The following is a 19,233-nucleotide window of genomic DNA, read 5'->3' as shown; positions in this document are numbered from 1 at the left end:
TCTTCCTCAAATAATTTCCTTTATTGATCTTGTCTTTCCTCATTTTTGTCTCTTTCCTGGTTACTTCCAGATTAGCACCAGGATGAAAGTGCCATGGGGAGCCACACTTGGCCCCTTTCTGCTAAGTCCAACAGCCAGCCTTGGCAAAGTGAAGACATTCTTATCAGAAGCAATGGGGGGGAACATTGGTGGGGGGGTCTATTTTGGGTGTCACAGGTTGGTGATAACCAGTCACACTACTGCAGTCCAGGTAATGCTGCAGCCACTGTGCTCTGCCAGCCCTTCTCTGAATTACAGCCATGAAGGAGCCATGTAAGGTGCAAAGACACCTGAGTTCACTCACTCTGTCTGAGCCTGGTTTGCCAGCATTGCTCTCTTAAGGAATGCTGCACAGAACTCAGTCTCCAGGGAGAGGGAGCCTGTTGCAATCAACCTCATGAAGAAAAATATATCAGCCTCAAATTAATTTCACTGTATGGATGAATTCTGCCAAGTTCCTGGAATTTTCACAAACCAGTTTCATCTACCCTTAATTTACTGATCTACTTTTTAAAATGTAAACAACTTTCAAATAAGATTTTATTGCATTTGGATATAATTCTTGTCATGTTCTGTACTTTTCTGCTTCGTTTCCAAAGAATGTTGTGATGATTAACTCATGCATTATGTGATGCCATGTGTAATGCTCCCTTGTGACAATAACTCAAATTGCTATTTTCATGCTATCTTCCTGTCTCTTACTCTTGTTTTATTTTTACTCTATCCTCTTACTCATTTGAATAGAAATATTTTCAAGAATACATTTCTGTCTCCTTTTGCCAACTGACTGCCAGCTCACAGAGTCTAGAAAAATGGGTAAGTGGAAACATCCAGCTCCCACAACTTTGCTTCCAGTTGCTACAGAGCTCACTTTCCCAGGAATTCTCCTGGACCTTCATCTTCAGAGCTCAGTCACTCATCAAAACATCAGCAAGTTATATGTGAACTCTTTGAATGCCTGGTTAGCCAATGAGGCATACAGCAAGGGTTCAGCTCAAACAACCAAGGAGCAAGCTCAGAGCTTTACAACTTTGTTGTATTCAAAATGAGATTCGGTACTTTTAAACCTTCATTCTGGATATCAATAGAGAAAGCTTCTGGATGTTAACTGATCATGGATGAAATGGAAATGATTATGTTGAATATTAATTATTCTTAACCTGAATAAAGATGCAGATAAATCCATTTCATTTTACCATTTGAATAGAAGAAATAGGACTAAAATTTTAAAGTCCCATAATTCTGACAGTGATGTAGGAACTTTTATAACATGCATGGAGAACCTACAGCAATGGAAAGTCTAGGAGAGAAGAAAGTGACAGCACAAGACACGCAATCAAGAGAAATTTGAGGTTTCTCTTGAATTCTAGTTGTCCTTGATCACATCAGTAATAACCTGTTGCTGTTCACAAACTCCATATCCCAAATCTATTTAGAAAATGGTAATAAAACTAAGGACAGGAAAATTCAGCTTCCAGGAGCAAGCATCGTTTAATCACCTATTTCCCACCAAGTGTTCAGTGTACAATTGTCCCAATAAAGGAGAAACTAGAATAAAACCAGGAAAGTCCATGCAAATAGATGTTTGAGGTAAATAACTCTTGTGAGCCTATCCAGGGCTGGCACTAGGAAACTCCATCATTCCATAACAGGAAGTACAGTCTAAAAAGATTGATTTAGATTTTAAGTCCACCTCTTTGTGAGAGCAGGACTGTTCTCAAAATACTCTAAGCAGTAGTTTCTAGTTTAGCTTTAAATACACAAAAGCAATGGCTTTGCTCTTCCTTGTCTTGAAATCTACCCAAGTCTGGAATTCAGTATCCACTCTTCAGTGGCTTTTGCTGTTCTCCACTTTCAGTTGCTCTATATACAACAGAAAACTGCAATTTACATTAGGTGTCCCTGTATGAGCGTGCTCAATCATTAAAAATGTTTCCTGCATATAGGGGCTATATGGATGTAGCCTCAATAGCTGCCAGACATTGGGATGGAAAAGGCCTGTGTGTGTGTCTTTCACATCACAACCTGATCACCTGTTCTTTTATCCTATCACTCCCACAGAGGGAGCACCCCAAGGAACATCTCCAGCCAGACTGTTCCTCCTTGCTGTCAAGGTCACTTAGAGACATTAGGAGATATTAATCTATCCTTAGCCAGTAAACTGAAAGACATTTCACTTTCTTTGTACATCTCCACCTAATAATGTTTCTCTCTGAATTGCCTCCAGTTCACTGCACTGTTAATTAACTTTTATGCACTACCAGAGATGAATGCATCTCAGCAGTGACTTAAGGGATTTCTCTACAGCTTGTTTTTCAGTTTCCATTCATAAAACACTTCAACCTATATTAGTCAAAATTGTCCCCCTTTGTAATATTTTTGCATTTCCATAGTGTCTCTCATCGTAAAGTATAAAAGGATAGAGCAATAGAGGAAGTAAAAATTTAAATACCAATATTTGTCTTTAAAACACTCAACTTGGTTAGGGGAAAAAAAAAACATTCTGAGTGTCTGAATGTTTGTTAGCTCTGTACTTTCTACCTGCCATTTGCATTATTAAACAGCAATATCTGAGCCTTGCCTTAAATATCAATATAATAGGACCTCAGTTGTTTAGTAATATTGTTTTAAGCTGAAGTTTCATACAAAAAAACCAACCCAATAAAAACCCCACATAAGCACTACAAAATGTGTCACTGTAGCAAGGTTTTCTTTAACAGCCCGCAAACAGCACACAGCTTTTCCTCCACATTTTAAGGACATATCTAGAGTTCACAAGCACTTTCGATTTTATCACCTAATTATTAGAGAGAAAATTTGCAAGAGTAAACAGTTCATACACCATCTGAAGCTCTTAGCATCACAATGAACATGGGTATAAAATTATTTCGTTACATAATAGCAGAATGTGTCTGACTTACACAAATGTTGAATCATTTAGAGCTTAAAGCTGAGGTTTCCCACACTGGTGGTCTATAGATTTCTGTCAGTGGTCTGCAGCTGAAGGTTTATTGTTGTCTGGGTACACAGTATTCATTCCCTATGGATAGTGGGGAGAGAAGAGATTAATAACAAACAAATTGACCAAGAAAAAATACTTCAATTTATCAACAGCAGAAAAATATTTTTTGCTAAAGACTGTAGCCCTACAATTTCTGTTAAGAATTTTTGCACTTTTAAGAATTTTTGCATTTTTTATGATTTTGTCAAACATATTTTTTTATACTGAAATTTTATTTTTCAGACCATTTCCTCTTTTCCAATCTATCCATTTATGAGAAAAATACTACACAAGATGTTATTTATAGGATATTTTCAACACGTAAAACACCATGAACTCGAAAACATATAACAATAAAAGTGTTTGCTGGCTTAGGAAGCCTGATGTCACTGATAATGCCTAAAATGCAAAATGTGAATGTACAAGGAATTTAAGCAAGAAAAGGGAGCAAAACAATCACAACTTAATATTTTGGGACAAAACCAGGAAATACAAAAGCATCTGCTGCTCAAAGATTTCACAAAGAGGACTTTGTGACTTTTACAAGTCCATGAGCTTGCAAAAGGATGATCAGGGAAAAAATAGGTGTGCTGAAGGGAAGAACTAGCAGTGAAAAGGTTAAATGCCTTTTTTGCCTTTGTCTTCACAGGCAGAACCTGCTCATGGACCTTTGTGTTGCTGCAAAGAGGGGCATTCATCAGCAGTAGTTCAGAACTGCCTACAGCCTGGACACAGTCAGTGTAAGGGGCTCCTTTGGCTGTCCACAGAGTGTCCAACACCACTGTGAGGTGACTGCTTATCACCTGGGAGAAACTGCACTCTGGGGGACATAATGAGTAGAAACAAGGCTAACATATGTCCATTTTAGGGGAATGATGGCTACAACAGATACCAAGCCACAACCCAATGCCTAGGGACCATAATAAACTCAGGAAGCAGGACAGCAGAAACCTCATGAAGTTCATCAAAGTATCAACTTGGAGTTCTAAGCAAAATAAATGCATATCTTTTGGACCCATTTTGGGAAAAAAATGCAATTTGTTTTAGGATAGGCTGAAGTATGTTTTTAAACAAATAAAACGCTCAACAGTTTTGGTTTGTCCTACTCCAGGTAAACCATGTCATATTTCAGTATACATCATTTCCCTAAACAGTTGCTGAATTTGGCACAGTATTATATATAGGTAGAAAACATTTGGCCATGGTTTTGTCAGAACTGCCTCTGTGGCTGTCACAGCTCCCCTTTATTCTTCTGTCATTGTTTGCTCATCTTATTTAACATCATTCATTCTAATTTCCACGCTAATAAACTCAAATTAAAAGCCACAGATAAAAAAAGAAACCAACATGTATAACTACTACTGCAGAAAAAAGACCTTCAAATTCTGTCTCAAAAACACATTTCAAATTTTTTTTTTTAACCAGTGATGGCTAAAATCAAGTTCAGGGATACATTCAAGAATATTTGTTTATTAAAACATAAAAACTTTCCACTACCACAAAGTTGGGATTCAATTGCTCACCAATCACAACCAATTCCAAACTTTCTCAGGTCTAATGAAACCACTGCTTTAACTGTATTAGTTATCCAAGTAGTACAACTTGCACTGCAGGATATAAAAGATTCATGTCAGTAGAGATTTAAGCTCAGAAAAGTAGAACAATACTTAATGGTTAGTGAACTGCATTGGAATATTCCTTAAAGCAATTTCTCTTTTTCTATGTCTGTATTACACTGGGTTTTATTTCATCCAAGCCAAGTGAAAACTTAAAAACTTGAACAAGTTAGGGGTTTACTGCTACCCCAAAATTCAAGAAAAATGTGGTCATCCACATTTGTTTCATAGAGAAACTGCTTTCAGAAAAGCAAGAAATTGTGAGACTTCCTGGTTAGCCCTAAGCTTAGAAGCAGCAATGAAAAAGAATAACTCTAATGAAAGCAGCAGATTAAGTAGGAAGAACCTTTCCAGAAGTGTAATTTTGGATGCTGAAATACACTGTAGTGAGAAGCAACCTGCCTGAAAGATACACTGCACTTCTTCTGTTTTGGTTTTCACCTAGTGAGACAACAGTGAACAATGGAACAATGGAAACAATAATTATACTGGCATCCTATATTTCTGCTCTTTTAATAGTATTTCCTCTCAAATATTTAATTCCACAGCTGCATTCTCTGAATATCTTAAGCTTTATTATAGAGTTCCTGCAACCTGTTTTATACTGTTTTTGCCAGGCAATAACCCAAAAGAATGAAAACAAGCTAATACTTGAAGAGGCGCTGTGAGCATACTCACATGCCACATAGCCTAGCCACATGTACCTAACACATGCATCTTCTATGAAATAGAATTCACAGTGCCTTCTATGAAATCTAATGCTTGGGAAAGTAAAAAAAATTGATTTAGCCATCAGTCTTTTGTCTGAGTTCACCACAAATTTTTAATTTCCTCCAGTTACCTTAATGTCCACAGGAAAAAAATCTGGTATTCAGTTGACACCTTTCATTTTTTAGTCTCAGATTGTTGTGCAGCTCTTGGCTTACATGCAGTGGGGTCAGGTAGCTCAAACCTGGCAAATTTGAGGGTTCCTGGCAGATTTGATGGACAACATCATTCATTTCAGAGCAAACAATTCTGTCTTCTCTAGCCTGTGGATTTCCTTTCACTGTCTCTCATTTTGCTTTTCACACATATTACACTTATCCATGTATGTTTTCACCTAAGCATACTTGCATGGGCTGCAAGCATGTCCTGCTTCAACCTCACTCTACTTTTATCCCTATTCCATGTTGTCAGCAGCTGCCTGTTGGGACTACTGCTCCCAGTATAACTCCAAACCTGTTTTGGTGCACACAGCTCCCTCTCTCTGCCACCTTCAAAAATCCAGCATGTTCCTATGCTGGTTTATGCTGCCACAGGGATTTATGCAACCCCACACCAAACCATGTCAGGGAATCCATGCAGATGAAACTTTAACAAGCAGAAAAGCAGTGAGCCCCTTTATTCAACACTGCTGGATTATGTTCAGGTACTTGTATTACTATGGGTCAGCATTAAAACTCCAGCTTCAGGAATTCTGATCAGCCCTGAAATATGAACAATAAATGCTCTAAATATCCCTTAACATAGCAATCTTGTTAGAGATCACAGTGTCTGGAACAGGAAAGCTCAATCCTCCCAGCTCCAGCTTATCTGCATGCAGTCCAATTTTTTATTCCCAGGACATGTCCTGGAAGCAGCATGTAAGCTCAGAGATAGCAACATCTCTGTCAGTTCCTTCTCCAGTGAGGAGTGTGATGTATCCAAGACTTGGGATCCCTGGTTCAGCTTAATCTGAAACTCCTCAGGAGCTTCCTCCATGGGTTCTCTTCTTTCTTATGCATCTCTTATGCTCTCTGTTTTCCTTCTGTGAGCTGCAATTTTTAAACTTTGTTGAGACAGACAAAAATCACAGGCCATTTTACTTTTTGATACTGATGTAGATGGACAGAAGAGAGACATATTTTGATCTTCCTCTAGACTTTGTTTTTGCTCTTTAACAGTTTAGACTCCTAGTTTAAATAGATAGGCAATTTGAAATGGAAGGATCTGTTGTCTCAGGAAAAACATGATCACCCCTCTAAGTATTCTGCTCAAGTGTAGTGATTCATACCAGGCCTTATGCTTTGGAAGGTTTGCAGTTCGAAATGTTAATTAACAGATATAGTCCATTTCCATATGTCTTCCTCTAAAGGTTACTGCAACAACATTTCCTGAATATACTTTAACAATTTAATGGCAGCCTGGCAGTAGTATCATGACAAATAAATTTAAGTGACATACAGGTTGCAGTGGAGAATACAAAGTATAACAAAGCAATGTACTTTTTATAGAGATGTGACATGAAAAACATTGACCTGTGGTCCCAAGTAATTTTCATAAGACAAAAGCTTTCATGGTAATAAAAACAAATCAGTCAATGTCCTGAAAGACTAATATAATAAACCATCAGGGAAGCTATTCAGCTCTGTTAACTCCATTTAACAAAAGAGGAGTCATTATTAGTCAAACTTTAAGTACAAAGTTTGGTGACAACTTTAGCTGCACTATGACAAAGTGATTCTTGATTAATGAGAGATACCTCCAGAACTGGCATTGGGACTCAACATGGAAGCACATGCTACCTTGCTGCTCATATTGAACAAAACCAGTTTGACAATAGGACTGGACTTAAATGACAGGACAGAACTGCAGAGAAGCTGAAGATAGTGCATGAAATATTACCATACCCAAGAATTTATATACTGACAAGTGACTAGAACATGAGGAAGATGGAATAGGGGTCAGGAGCGCCAATATTTTTTTATGGGAAGGAGAAAAAGAAAAGAAGAGGCAAAAGAAGTACTTTTAGTCTAAACTGATTCTTAACAAATTGTTACTACACTGTTTTTCAAGAGAAATAAAATTATGCTTTATAATTTTATATTTGAGGTTGTATTGCTATAGCCACTGAAAAAGGGAGAAATTCAGTGAATTACAAGCAATTTGGGGTACAGGTAGAAAAGAATCACAGGTTATGATTACAAACTGTGCTTTCTAACTGTGAGTTCATCCTTACACACACACTCAGCAGACATCATTTCTTGAGGAGCTGAAATGTCGTAATGATTCTTTTCTTTATGAGCCTCACTCATTTGCAAGCATCTTTGCAGTTCTGGTTTATAAATCAGATAATATTTGGAAATATTAAGGTACCAAATAACTAGCTGGAAGTTTTTCAAAACACTAAAATCTCATTTTTTATCTACTCCTTTCCTTATCCTGCACTGAATTTTGGAGACTTTACACACTTAACAAACCAGTTTGGTCTTTATCTATACCACAAGCAACTCCACCTGAACCAGTTGGGATTTTTTTTCCAATTGCACAAGGTCCACTCATTTATGCCAAACACAAACTGTCAGCTGGGACTCTGTGGAATATACCACAAAAAGTTGTGATTTATTTGAGAAGGGATAAATAAACATGCAGAGCAGAATATTCAGAATAGCAGAATAGCAGAAACGGTAGAAAAGGGAAGATAAATGAAAGGAATGAGTTGTACATGTAGGCAGTACTGAAAAAGGCATTACAGATGAAGATATGCAACATCTCTAGCTGATTAACAAAATATAAGGTAGTCAGTCTATGACTGAAAGAGCTGCAAGAAACAGGGTGTTAGAAATTTGTTCAGAAGTCTTGTTCCTGCTGCTGCAACATGAATGGCTAATTATGATGAATATAATACTGAGGTATTCCACCTGAATTCAGGTCTACCAGGTATCACACAAACAAATTGGTAGACAATTTAATGCCCTGTCATCTTAAGATATGAAATGATAGGGGTAAACAATGAAACAGATCTGAGAAAAAAAATCAGACAATACCCCTGCTATGTGATCTGTGTTTAAAACTAGATTGTGAATAAGTCTTCCAAGACTTCCAAGAACAGCAGCAGGTGCCACATTAAAATATATCATAGTAAGAAATAAAGGACTTCACCCTCACAGAAGACAAAGCACTCAAGTATTCTGGACTGCAGGAAAAAATCCAGTCTCAGCAAAGATGAAAAACTACTATCCATCTTTAACCAAGTGTAATATTTAATAGTGACTGCTCTTTAAAATCTGAATGGCTTTTCAAGGGGAAATTTTAAATACTCTGGTATTTTTCACATCAGATGCCTTCAAAAAATAAAATTAAACCACCATTGCCAAACTGAATTTACATAATGTAGATAAAAACAGTAGTTTCAATTCCCTAGCAAGGATGAATACAAAAAAGCATTGTCTGATTGCAAAAGAAGTTCATTTTAAGAACTAGTTACTCATGTTATTTATTAAAGCATTTTATATACCTATATCAGTTACTATCACTTGGATACAGCTAGGAGATCCTGTACTTGTTTATGACCATTATTCAACTTTTCCTGAAAAAGGCATGCCATTTATAAGCTTATGATAAATTAACTTTCAAAAGGATTCTTCAGACTTACAAAAATAGCATATCATCCTTATTTTCGAGCCTCAACTTTTGCAACTGATATGAAATTAAAACAAAACACACCAAAAAAAACCAAACCCAAACATTCCAGTATATTTTGTCAAAGGCTAGTTGAATGGTTTTTTTCTCTTACCATCACCCTTGGATCATCTCCTTGTTACAGATTTGAACACAGTGAACAGAGAGCAGCAGTGCAGCATCTGCCACTCCTCAGCCCTACAATCCCATGCTCTGCTTTTCCTGTAAGTTCAGCAGAGAAGCTCCCATTAAGAAAGAGAGAATGCAATAATATTGTTGTGTTTTCCTGAGGCTGATTGGCTGAGTTGCTCAGAATTATGGTGCCTGTATAAACCCCTGAAGCTGGTTCTTGTGGCTTCTCTTGCTAAAGAAAAGAGGTGATGTGTCTCCTTCCCTGCATCCTGTTCCTCCTGCAGAAGCAAAACCAGCAAGCCTGGCTCTCCAAAGCTCATTATCTCACTGTGCAACATCTTCTCCCATATCCTTTCTGCTACCTCTTTCTTACCCACAACATAAGCCAGCCCAAGCTCAATCTTTTGGGCAGCAAAATCAGGTTTTTTACAGCACTAATAAACCTTGAATCAGCTTAATTTAGAAATATTACTCTGCACCTTTCTCCAAAGAGAATAAAGGAAGTGTGTGTTCAGACACACTCTACTCTCCAAAATTAAAAACAAATACATAGAAGGATGAAATAGATCTTTTTATCAGTACTGCCATAGCAATTAGAGAAGCTACAGACAAACAGAATGTAGACTAACAGTGAATTGCTTTGCTCTAGAAGGAATTATTCTCTCTTGATACCACCTTAATTTGCCTTGAATGGAAGGAGAGGCAAAAAGGTCTCATAAAGTCAGATAATCAAAAATAAACTTAATGAGAAAGAGTAGATGGATATTTGTCTTGCCATTTTATTGATTTAGCTTTTAACTTCTGCACAAAGACCTCTGCAAAACCTCAAAAAATTCAGCCAAGGATGGTATGGCTGTTAACCCCATTAAAGGAGTAAAAGGATTGCAATGCATTGAAGAATTTCAAATCCCCAGTCTCCTAGATTATTTGCAGCTAGGGAGAGCAGCAGTGGGACATCCTCTCTCCAGGCAGTAGCTCCTAGAAGGAGGATCACCATGACCCCAGTCACAGTCATTCTGCAGAGATGACTTCCACTGCTTTTCCAAAAACACTTCTCCAAAAAACCATTCTTCTTTGCTATAACATAAGCCTTTGTAAGAACACACAAGTGACTTAATCAAAACTATCTCCAGTTACAGCACAGGCCCTCTGCACCTTTGTGAAGTGCAATAGGAAAAAAGTAGCCACTGCTGTAATTAATATCTTTATCTAATGTAATATATCCCAACAGCATCATCCCAACTTTACTTTTTCCACCACCTCCATGACCAGGACAAAGCAACGATCTCCTTGTGCCATATAACTTCTTCAGCCCAGCCTACTTTATGCCCAAATTCAAAAGATACTATTTTTTTTTCCTGTTCAAACACCATGAAAAATTAAAACAAACAAATAAACAAACAAACCTTTTCCAAATCAATCGTAGCTATTCCACTGAATAATTTGCCCTAATACCAGCCTGATAGATTCCTGTACCACGGTGTCTGTGACATTGAGATGTCTTGAATTACACTTATTATAGAGGGGATAACTGTTTACAGGATATTATGTATATAAGCAGTTTTTCTCTTTTAGTCTTAGCTCTGTGAACAGGGCTAGCCCTAAGGCAAAGCCTAAGGCAGAAAGTGAAATACATTTTTTAAAGGCTGTTTGTTAATTGAGCCCTAAACTGCTTTCCTGTTCCTTGCCAGTTTTATCCTAACATAAGAACAAATCAATGTTAAGGCAGTCTGCCAGATGCTGGCCAACTCAGACTACTTTGAGCGTCCTCTCTCTTCCTTGGCAGCTGAAATCTCTCAGCACTATTCAAATTTTCCTCAGCATCTAGCAGCATTCAACCCTAAATGGGCTGCAATCTGCATATGAATATTTTAATTACATGCTGCTATGCAGAAAGAAAACAACCAGCTATGCACAGGCAAGTCAACTAAGAACTTCTAAGCTCTGTGACAGCAATGGATTTATAATTTCAGCCTGTTTATTATGCTTTGGGCATCATTCTCTAAAAGATGTGTCTAAGGCTAGGTGTCCTGTTTGAAAAAGAGAAGTGCAGTTGTTTTTTTTTGCCCTCCTGCAGTCAGTGCAGAAAGTGAAGAGAAAATGAAGGAGTTTCTCACAATACATGCCTGAAATTCAGTGTTTTCCTGAAGGCCATTGGACTGGAGGAGGATGATCAGTAGCTTTCAAGAAAGAAAAACACTACATTTGGCAGCAAGAGGAGGAGGAGGGCAGAGAAGAGGTTGAGTGCCAGCCAGGTTCTGGTTTCAGACCTGGACTAAATGTACTGGACTGACATGAAGCACCCAACTACTGCCTATTTTCCATGCGGAGACTGCACAAAAACAGTCTCTGATGGGGCTGGAGCCATTCCCAAAAGCATCAACTAACCAGGCATCCTATTTTTGCATTTCACTTCCCCTTTAGGACACTGATTCACTGTCTAGAGATTTGGACAACCAGAAGATAAAGAAGGAAGAGCCAGGAGTGAAATAGCAGGGAGGAGCTTTGTTGAACAGACAAAACCTGAAGGGATAAAGGTGAGAGACAGGCAGTTATGGGGAGATTTGAGCTGCAGCAGGATACAGGGCAATGGTGAAGCTGCTAGGACAAATGTGAAAATGGAATGAGGTGACCCTGGCAGAGACATCCCTAAACTGCTGCCAAATGGCCTCTAAGAAAGAGCTGTCCACGTACCTGTAATGAGAAGAAAAAAGTTCAGTAATCCAAGAGGCCTAAATAGCCTAAAAGAAATTTTCAGTGTTTTCTCCTTGAGTGTCACTCTGCAGAAGTTATTTTTTTAAACATCCTTCATCTCTTTACCAGCCTACAAACAGCCAGGTAAAGCTGGAAAATAAGCCTGTTTGGAACAACAAACACCAAGGTGATTTAGAAGCAGAGAGAATTGCTTGGCTAGTTTTTTTTTTTCTTTATTTTTAAATTAACAGTGAAAGGGAGGGAAAGTTTCTTGATAACAAAAATAAAAACATCAATGCCTTTCAGAGCCATCACCATCTCATGCAAAGGGCTAGGCCAGACTGTAGGTAAAAGCTGAGGGACACCTCAAAAGAGAAAGAATTTGGCACTTGCATGACATTTCCAGTTTAACTCTGAACTTCTACTTCCCCACTAGAATGAAAGGTTCATCAGCTACCAGATGCTTTTAAGAGCTTGGGGGAATGAAAAGAAATATTCTTTTTCCTGTCTAGATGCTCTACTTTAAACTGTCTACAATCACACTTTTTTCTTTTTTCTGGTGTTAAAAGCCACTGTACTTTGTTTTAAAAAATACTTCAGGATTGCAAAAAAAAAAATAAATCAAAATTCAGTATCATCCTGCAGTCCTAATCTGCTTTTCATCAAAAAGCTTCTGTATCTTCTGAAAGCTTTGATGAACCTGATAAGAGACAAAGGTTGAGACAGAGACCAAGTGAATCTCAAGCACTTAGTAAAGTTTTGCTCTCACACTGAATAAACTGTGAGAGAATTGCACTGAAGTTTGTTTTAAGTTTGATACTTGTTCATGTCCCTAAATCAAAGAAAATTTCAGAATGTTTGGTCGCAGACTTTAGGGGGTCATTAATTTTACTAGATTTTATTGCATGCACTCTATAAAAATAGCTAACAAGATTGAAAGAGCTTCCACACTTAACATAAATATGGTCAAATATAGGAAAACAAAATAGACCTGAATGTTAGGATTTCTAGTCCAATGGACAATTCATGAGCTTGGACTGTGTCCCCACACTCGTAATAAACCTATGCCTGATAATCTTTACAATAAACAATATACCATCAATTTAATTCTTGTCATCTTTGGATAATACATTCCTCCTAGTAATGTCTTGGATATCTTTATATAAATATGAACAACAGTGCTTCCATAGATCCTCTAAGCTGTTTAAGAAAAAACTTATTAAAATGTTTGGTAACAACAACCCCCTGCAGCTCTACAGGGGATAGAGTGGCTGGAAAGCTGCCTGGTGGAGAAGGATCTGGGCGTGCCCTCTGACAGCAGCTGAACCTGACCCAGCTGTGCCCAGGAGGCCAAGAAGGCCAATGGCACCCTGGCCTGTGCCAGCAATGGTGTGGCCAGCAGGACCAGGGCAGGGATTGTCCCCATGATTGTCAGCACTGGTGAGGCCCCACCTCAAATGCTGTGTTCAGTTTTGGGCCCCTCAGGACAAGAAAGACATTGAGGGGCTGGAGCATTGAGGGCAACAAAGCTGGGGAAGGGTCTGGAGCACAAATCTTGTGAGGAGCGGCTGAGGGAGATGGGAGTGTTTAGACTGGAGAAGGGGAGGCTCAGGGGGGACTTTGTATTCTCTCTACAGCCACCTGAAAAGACATTGTAGCAAGGTGGGAGTCAGTCTCTTCTGACACATATCTAGTGAAGGGACAAGAAGTAGTAGACTTAAATTGTGTGCTGAGGGGAGATTCAGATTAGATACTAGATTTGCTTTTTTTTCCACTGAGAAGGTTTAGGCATTGAAATTAGTTTCCCAGGGAGGTGGTGGAGTCACTGTCTCTGGAAGTTTTCAAAGAGGCATCTGGATGTGGCACTTGGGGATATTGTTTAGGGGTGGCTACAGTGGTGCTGGGTCAACAGTAGGCAAGATAGTTTTGAAGGTCTCTTTCAACACTGATGATTCTGTGATTTAAAGAGGTAGGGTTTTGAAATTATAGTAAATAGCAATAGATGGCCCTGACATGAGTATATGGCTGAATTAATTCCAAGGATTCTCTTTTCAAGATGTCAGTGTAAAGTCTCTTGAGCAAATTATCACCTTTATCCTCACTCTATGGCCATTAGTAAAGCCCTTATATTTATCAGCATTAGTAATCAAAAATCATTAAGTACAGTCAGAGACAAGCAGACTTAATCTCTGGATTCAGAAGTGTTTGAAATCCTTGCCAAGAAAGGCCTCTCCCTCCTGATTTAGCATTAAGTTGCAAAATAAACAATCCCACTAAATTGCATTTCTCAGCTTGAGCACCACAAACAAAACCCAAGTAAATGAGTGTTTATTAGAATGAGCTTGACAAATGATGACTTCCCACCAACAGGCTATCCATGATATATCTACAGATTGCTACCTATGACATCTCCATAATAATGTATTTTGTTACATGGTTGTAACAAAATACATTATTATGGAGATTGTTCAAGATTGTTGACAGGTGATGACATGGATTTTCATCAAGAAGGACTTGAAAATTAAAACTGTGCTGCACATATTCATTTTCCAAAAAGTCCAAGTTGTAAAGATTGAATTAGGCACATGAGTTATTTTGGTTTTGTTTGAGGGGTTTTTGGCAGAACTACCTGGATACGGAACAGTTTCTGTTTCTTGAAAATTGGCCTAGACCTGAAGAAAAGCAGCCTAAAGCTATGCAGCAATAGGCATGCAGGGCTGAAATCCCTCTATCAGCACACACATTCATAACTTTTTGATGGTACAGTCAGCATCTTCCAGCATTTGAAGTGAAGCTTGATCACCTCAGTTTCCTCTTCAACACAACTTGTCAACTAGTTTATTTCTTTATATTTGATGTTTATTTTGTAAATGTTATGGGTTTCCAAGACATCCAGCATCTTGCAACGTATCATTGCATTTTTCCATTAAGAATGCTGGGAAATAAAACTGCCAGCTCAAATATGCTTTAGAGTCAAATTAACTGGTCACATCTCACTGATCAACGTCAAGGTCAATTAACTGTGAGTTCACTAGGTCCAAGGAACAAGTCCCAAACCCCAGAACATTCAGAATGCAGATGAATAGTGGATGTGGAGAAACAAAAAAATAAAGAATTACACTAATATCAGTTTCTCTGTGATTATACTACTTCTCAGAATTTACAAGGGGGAATCTGTTTCAAACACAAACAATATGAGAATGAACTTCAGAAAAGGGGACTAGGAAAAACACATTAATATCTTCCCAAAAAGCTGATCTAACTCCAACTGACTTAGAATGATTCATTCTCTTCATTAAGCCCTTTTAGAAAAACAAAATAGAACACATGCAGGCTTCCAGACTGATCCTTACAAAAAGGTCAATAACAAAACATAACTCATTTTCTGGTTATCTCCATAGGACAACTGATAATAGTTGAGCATAATTTCTGTAAATTTTCAAGAAGCCTGAGACAGAGAAGTGAAGGAGACAGGAAGCAGTGTCTATTTCTCACCCTCGATTACCTCCTTCAATGACTTATAGATGTGGGAGACCTCAAAATTTAGAGAGGGATTTATCTGTATGGATGTCACTGATATGCATGCTTCTCTTTAGAAGTGTATCTTCAGCTAGTTACCTGAAGCTCTCTAGAGGAAAGAAATACGTATTTTTAGGCAGGACTCATCCAACCTATTTTGCATATCTGCTTTACAATACAATAAGACTTTTTTCAAAATACTCCTGTTCCTTACTGTCTATAAAGGAAATCTCAATGATTCACTCAGAAGCTGAAGTTTACACTAAAGATCTCTAAGATTAGATATGCCAAGGCTTAGCCCTAGGGTCTATGGAAAAGCATACAAACTTGTCTGGTGTAGAGGAAAGTGAAATCTTTGCCAGAGGAGATGGCAGGAGTGTGTCAGAAAAAGAACTATGAAGTTTTCTGCTTGATGCCTGCAATCAAGGTGACATCTGGCTCACGTTGTGCAATTTGCCTGTTTGACCTGAAGAACACAGATCTACTTCTTGCAAAGCCCAGGTATTTGGCCTGTAAGACATAAATCTGAAAACTAAATTTTTGGAAGGCTGAGTTCCAGGCCAGTCACAACCTCTAAATAATCCCTTAAGGTGGTCATGACAGGGACACTCTTAGTCATGTAAATGGAAAGAGCAAAGATTTTTTGAAAGACCAAAGCAATGTCCTAGCTCATGAGTGTATGAAACATACTAGGATGGTGCCATCAGCACTGAAAGGATCGTTTTCAGAAGGTCCCTGAATTTACTATTACTACTGGGAGCTCCTCTTTGTGTATTTCATTTTGGATTGCCATGCCTCCCCAGGAAAGCCACTATGAATCACACTCTGCAAGCCCTTCACTTCACCAGGTATGTCCTGTGAGACCCAAGACCTTTTGTGGATGTAGCCCAAACACCCATCTGTGGCTTGGACCATCCCTTCAATGAGTTTTGGAAATAAGATGTCTATAGATTTTTCAAAATTGCATCTTTATACACATTATGAAGTTTGGAATTTCTATCAGTAGGTAAACAAAGAAATTATTACAATTAAGTTTTCATTCCCATGCTCTTTACTCCCACACAGTACATTTAAATATTCCCTCAAGTACATTATCAAATACACAATAAAACCCTAGCCAATCATAATGAGTGATGAGAGAAAAGTGTCCTGGCAGGTGTCTAACAGAACATAGTCACTCAACAGGAAGTGCCTGGTGCCATTTAGTATCAATTTCTCTCAAGCTTATTATTTTTTTTTTCAGATTTCAATATCCAGAAGTCATCAATTCATTTTTTTCCAGTTAATAAAATTTTTCTTCCTTTTGTCCACAATTATTGACAAGACTATTATCCAAATGAGTATTAGCTCTTTCTTAATTAGCAGGCAATTCAGTTGTGACTTGCACACAAAACCTTGTCTATTTTAATAAATGGTTACATTGCTTTACCAGTGCTAAGCAATTAATTAACTCAGAAACTGGATTTGGTTTTTTATGCATTTTCCTGGCATTTGTTTTGTGTACTAACCCATGCCACTGTCACATTGACTAAGAGCTTTATTCCCAATCAACATTGCTTATGAAATAGATATTAAAAAAAAGAGTCAATTATTGGCTCAGAACAGGAATTCTTCTCTGACACCTATTTTTCCTACTCTTTAAGAGCAGCCAGCTGATTTCTATCTGCCTAAGTCACCTGCTCACATGTCTAGAAATCTGTATAACTCAAAATAGTACTTTGCTTTCAGATCATTCCCCCTGATTTCCTATGCTTATTTAGTATGTATAAACAAGGCCTGGGGCCTTAGACCTGATTCCTTACAGTCATTCACAGCAGTGAATACAATGCAGGTCTAAGCCTTCGCAGAAGCTGCCCATGATATTTGTCAACTTCCACAGGGCTGTACTAACTTACACCAGCTTCAAACCTTGCTTAGGGTATTTTACATTCACTTTGCCAGAGCATGCATGATTACACAAGCTGCAGGGTAGAAAAGTGAATAATTCAGCCCTGTCTCCTCCTCCGCCCCCATCTTTTATTTGTATGTAAAGCACCTACTCCATTCCCAGAGATATACAGCTAGGTAACACAAGCAAACTAATGAGGTATAGCCTTGGGGCGTGTCAGCTCTATGTCCCTTAAAAGTGCCTGCCTTTCCAAACATAGAATTGCTATTCAAATATTGTTCCTGGCTTTGTTAACTAATAATAAAACCACATGAAAATATAGCACCATGTCACCCACTGCTTATAAGCTCCATACAAGATGAATAGGTAGCTCAAGCGGGCAGCCTGCACACTCTGTCCTGCCTATTAAGGGTTTTAAGATCAGTTTTTTATTATGCATCTCAGGAAATGTTTGTCTTATCAATGAGCACCGTGCATAGGCTGTCAGAGCATATTGCAGTCCCTTCTCCTGTGGGGTTGTTTTGACTTGTCAACTCAAGTAGAAGAATGCAAGTAATTTATATAAGCATTTTGTATTAGAGTATTGAATGCATTCTGGTTTTAATTAGGAGGAACAAAAATTGGTTGCAACAAGATCTAAATGCCTGTTGCAGCCCAAAGGATATCAAGAGTTCTCACATTAGAAGTGGAACATTGCAGCTGATTCTGATTCATGGCTGTCTACTCTACAGTGGGCGCTTCAGATATTTCATCTGTGAACTTCTCTTTTATCACTGTGGGCCCGTCTTTCTCCTCTCTACATCCATATGCATTCTGTTGGCCTTGAAGCTTGTTCTGAATCATTCTGCTCTGTGATTATAAGGAAATTCACACAGCTCTTCAAAAGACACAAAATGCTTACCTCTATTCCAAACTCTGAGCATCAAATAGAAAGATTTAACATGGGATGTACCCATGCCAATGCCAGCATCGTCCCAGCAGTAAGGACTGTCTGTCTTGTAATGGCAGCTGCTCCATCTATATCAATGTCACACAACAAACCAGTAACGAGCCTTCAAAGAGTGTCTTTCCACTAGGTGTTCAAGGGGGCTTCATAAATGGCAGCTTATTCACAGATGCAAAGACATGCCTGTGATAGTTATCAATGTTCAGATAACAATTCCATGAGTTAAGAGGTTTAGTGAGATATTTAAAGTTACATAGCAAGAGAGCTGGAAATAGAGCACATACATTCAACTCCTGGCATGGTGTTTGCTACTTAACAATCTTGTCTTACAGCCAGAACTCGACTGGAACAGCAGCAGGATGCAATTTCAGTGCATAGACCCAGTTTTGCTATATTCCATGGGGCTAGATCCTCAGTAGGGATAAACCACCTGAGCTCCATTACAGCTTGCTTGGTCTTCAGCATAAGTAAAAGATTATTATTAAATTTTTCTACCAGGCACATAAATATAATTTAGAACCTGTGTTGAATGCTCTCTTTTAGTAGGATGACAAGGACTCTATGTGGATGAAGTCTCTTTCACTAAACTCTCAGTTTATTAGTTAACAGGCATTCTTATCTGACTATTAAAAGGTTGATCAAATGCTTTTTTTTATTTAACCATGCTATTTTTATTCATATGTTAAATACTGTTTCAATGATAATTTATTTTCAGAATCACAGAATATTTTGAGTTTGAAGGAACTCATATGGATCATCCAAGCCCAACTCCTGGTCCTGGTTCTATTTTACATACAGAGAAACCATTATTTAGTGTCAGAACAAGCTTTTCTAGAAGATTGATCTACCACACTTCCTGAACAGGTAGGTTTGATGGCTGGTAAAGTGAATAACCTTAGAAATTTGGTGGCATTCCCCACTAAGCCTCACTAAAGTTCTAATATTATCATGCAGGCACATGTGTGCCTTAACCCCA

The 19,233-nt window shown here is 38.2% G+C and overlaps 1 long non-coding RNA gene across 2 annotated transcripts in view; it reads right to left on the bottom strand.

The window, feature by feature from the left end:
• The window catches only part of LOC102042224, a 157,606-nt gene that overhangs the window by 58,831 nt on the left and 79,542 nt on the right, over positions 1–19,233 (bottom strand). For both annotated transcript variants that reach the window (XR_004082941.1, XR_004082942.1), the window contains exon 3: positions 2,961–3,079. This is a non-coding gene — a long non-coding RNA (uncharacterized LOC102042224). The remainder of the gene's footprint in view (positions 1–2,960; positions 3,080–19,233) is intronic.

This window comes from Geospiza fortis, unplaced genomic scaffold, assembly GCF_000277835.1.
Source record: "Geospiza fortis unplaced genomic scaffold, GeoFor_1.0 scaffold23, whole genome shotgun sequence".
Lineage (NCBI taxonomy): Eukaryota > Metazoa > Chordata > Aves > Passeriformes > Thraupidae > Geospiza > Geospiza fortis.
Note: the sequence above shows the minus strand (reverse complement) of the source record. Positions and strands in the feature narration are given on the sequence as shown.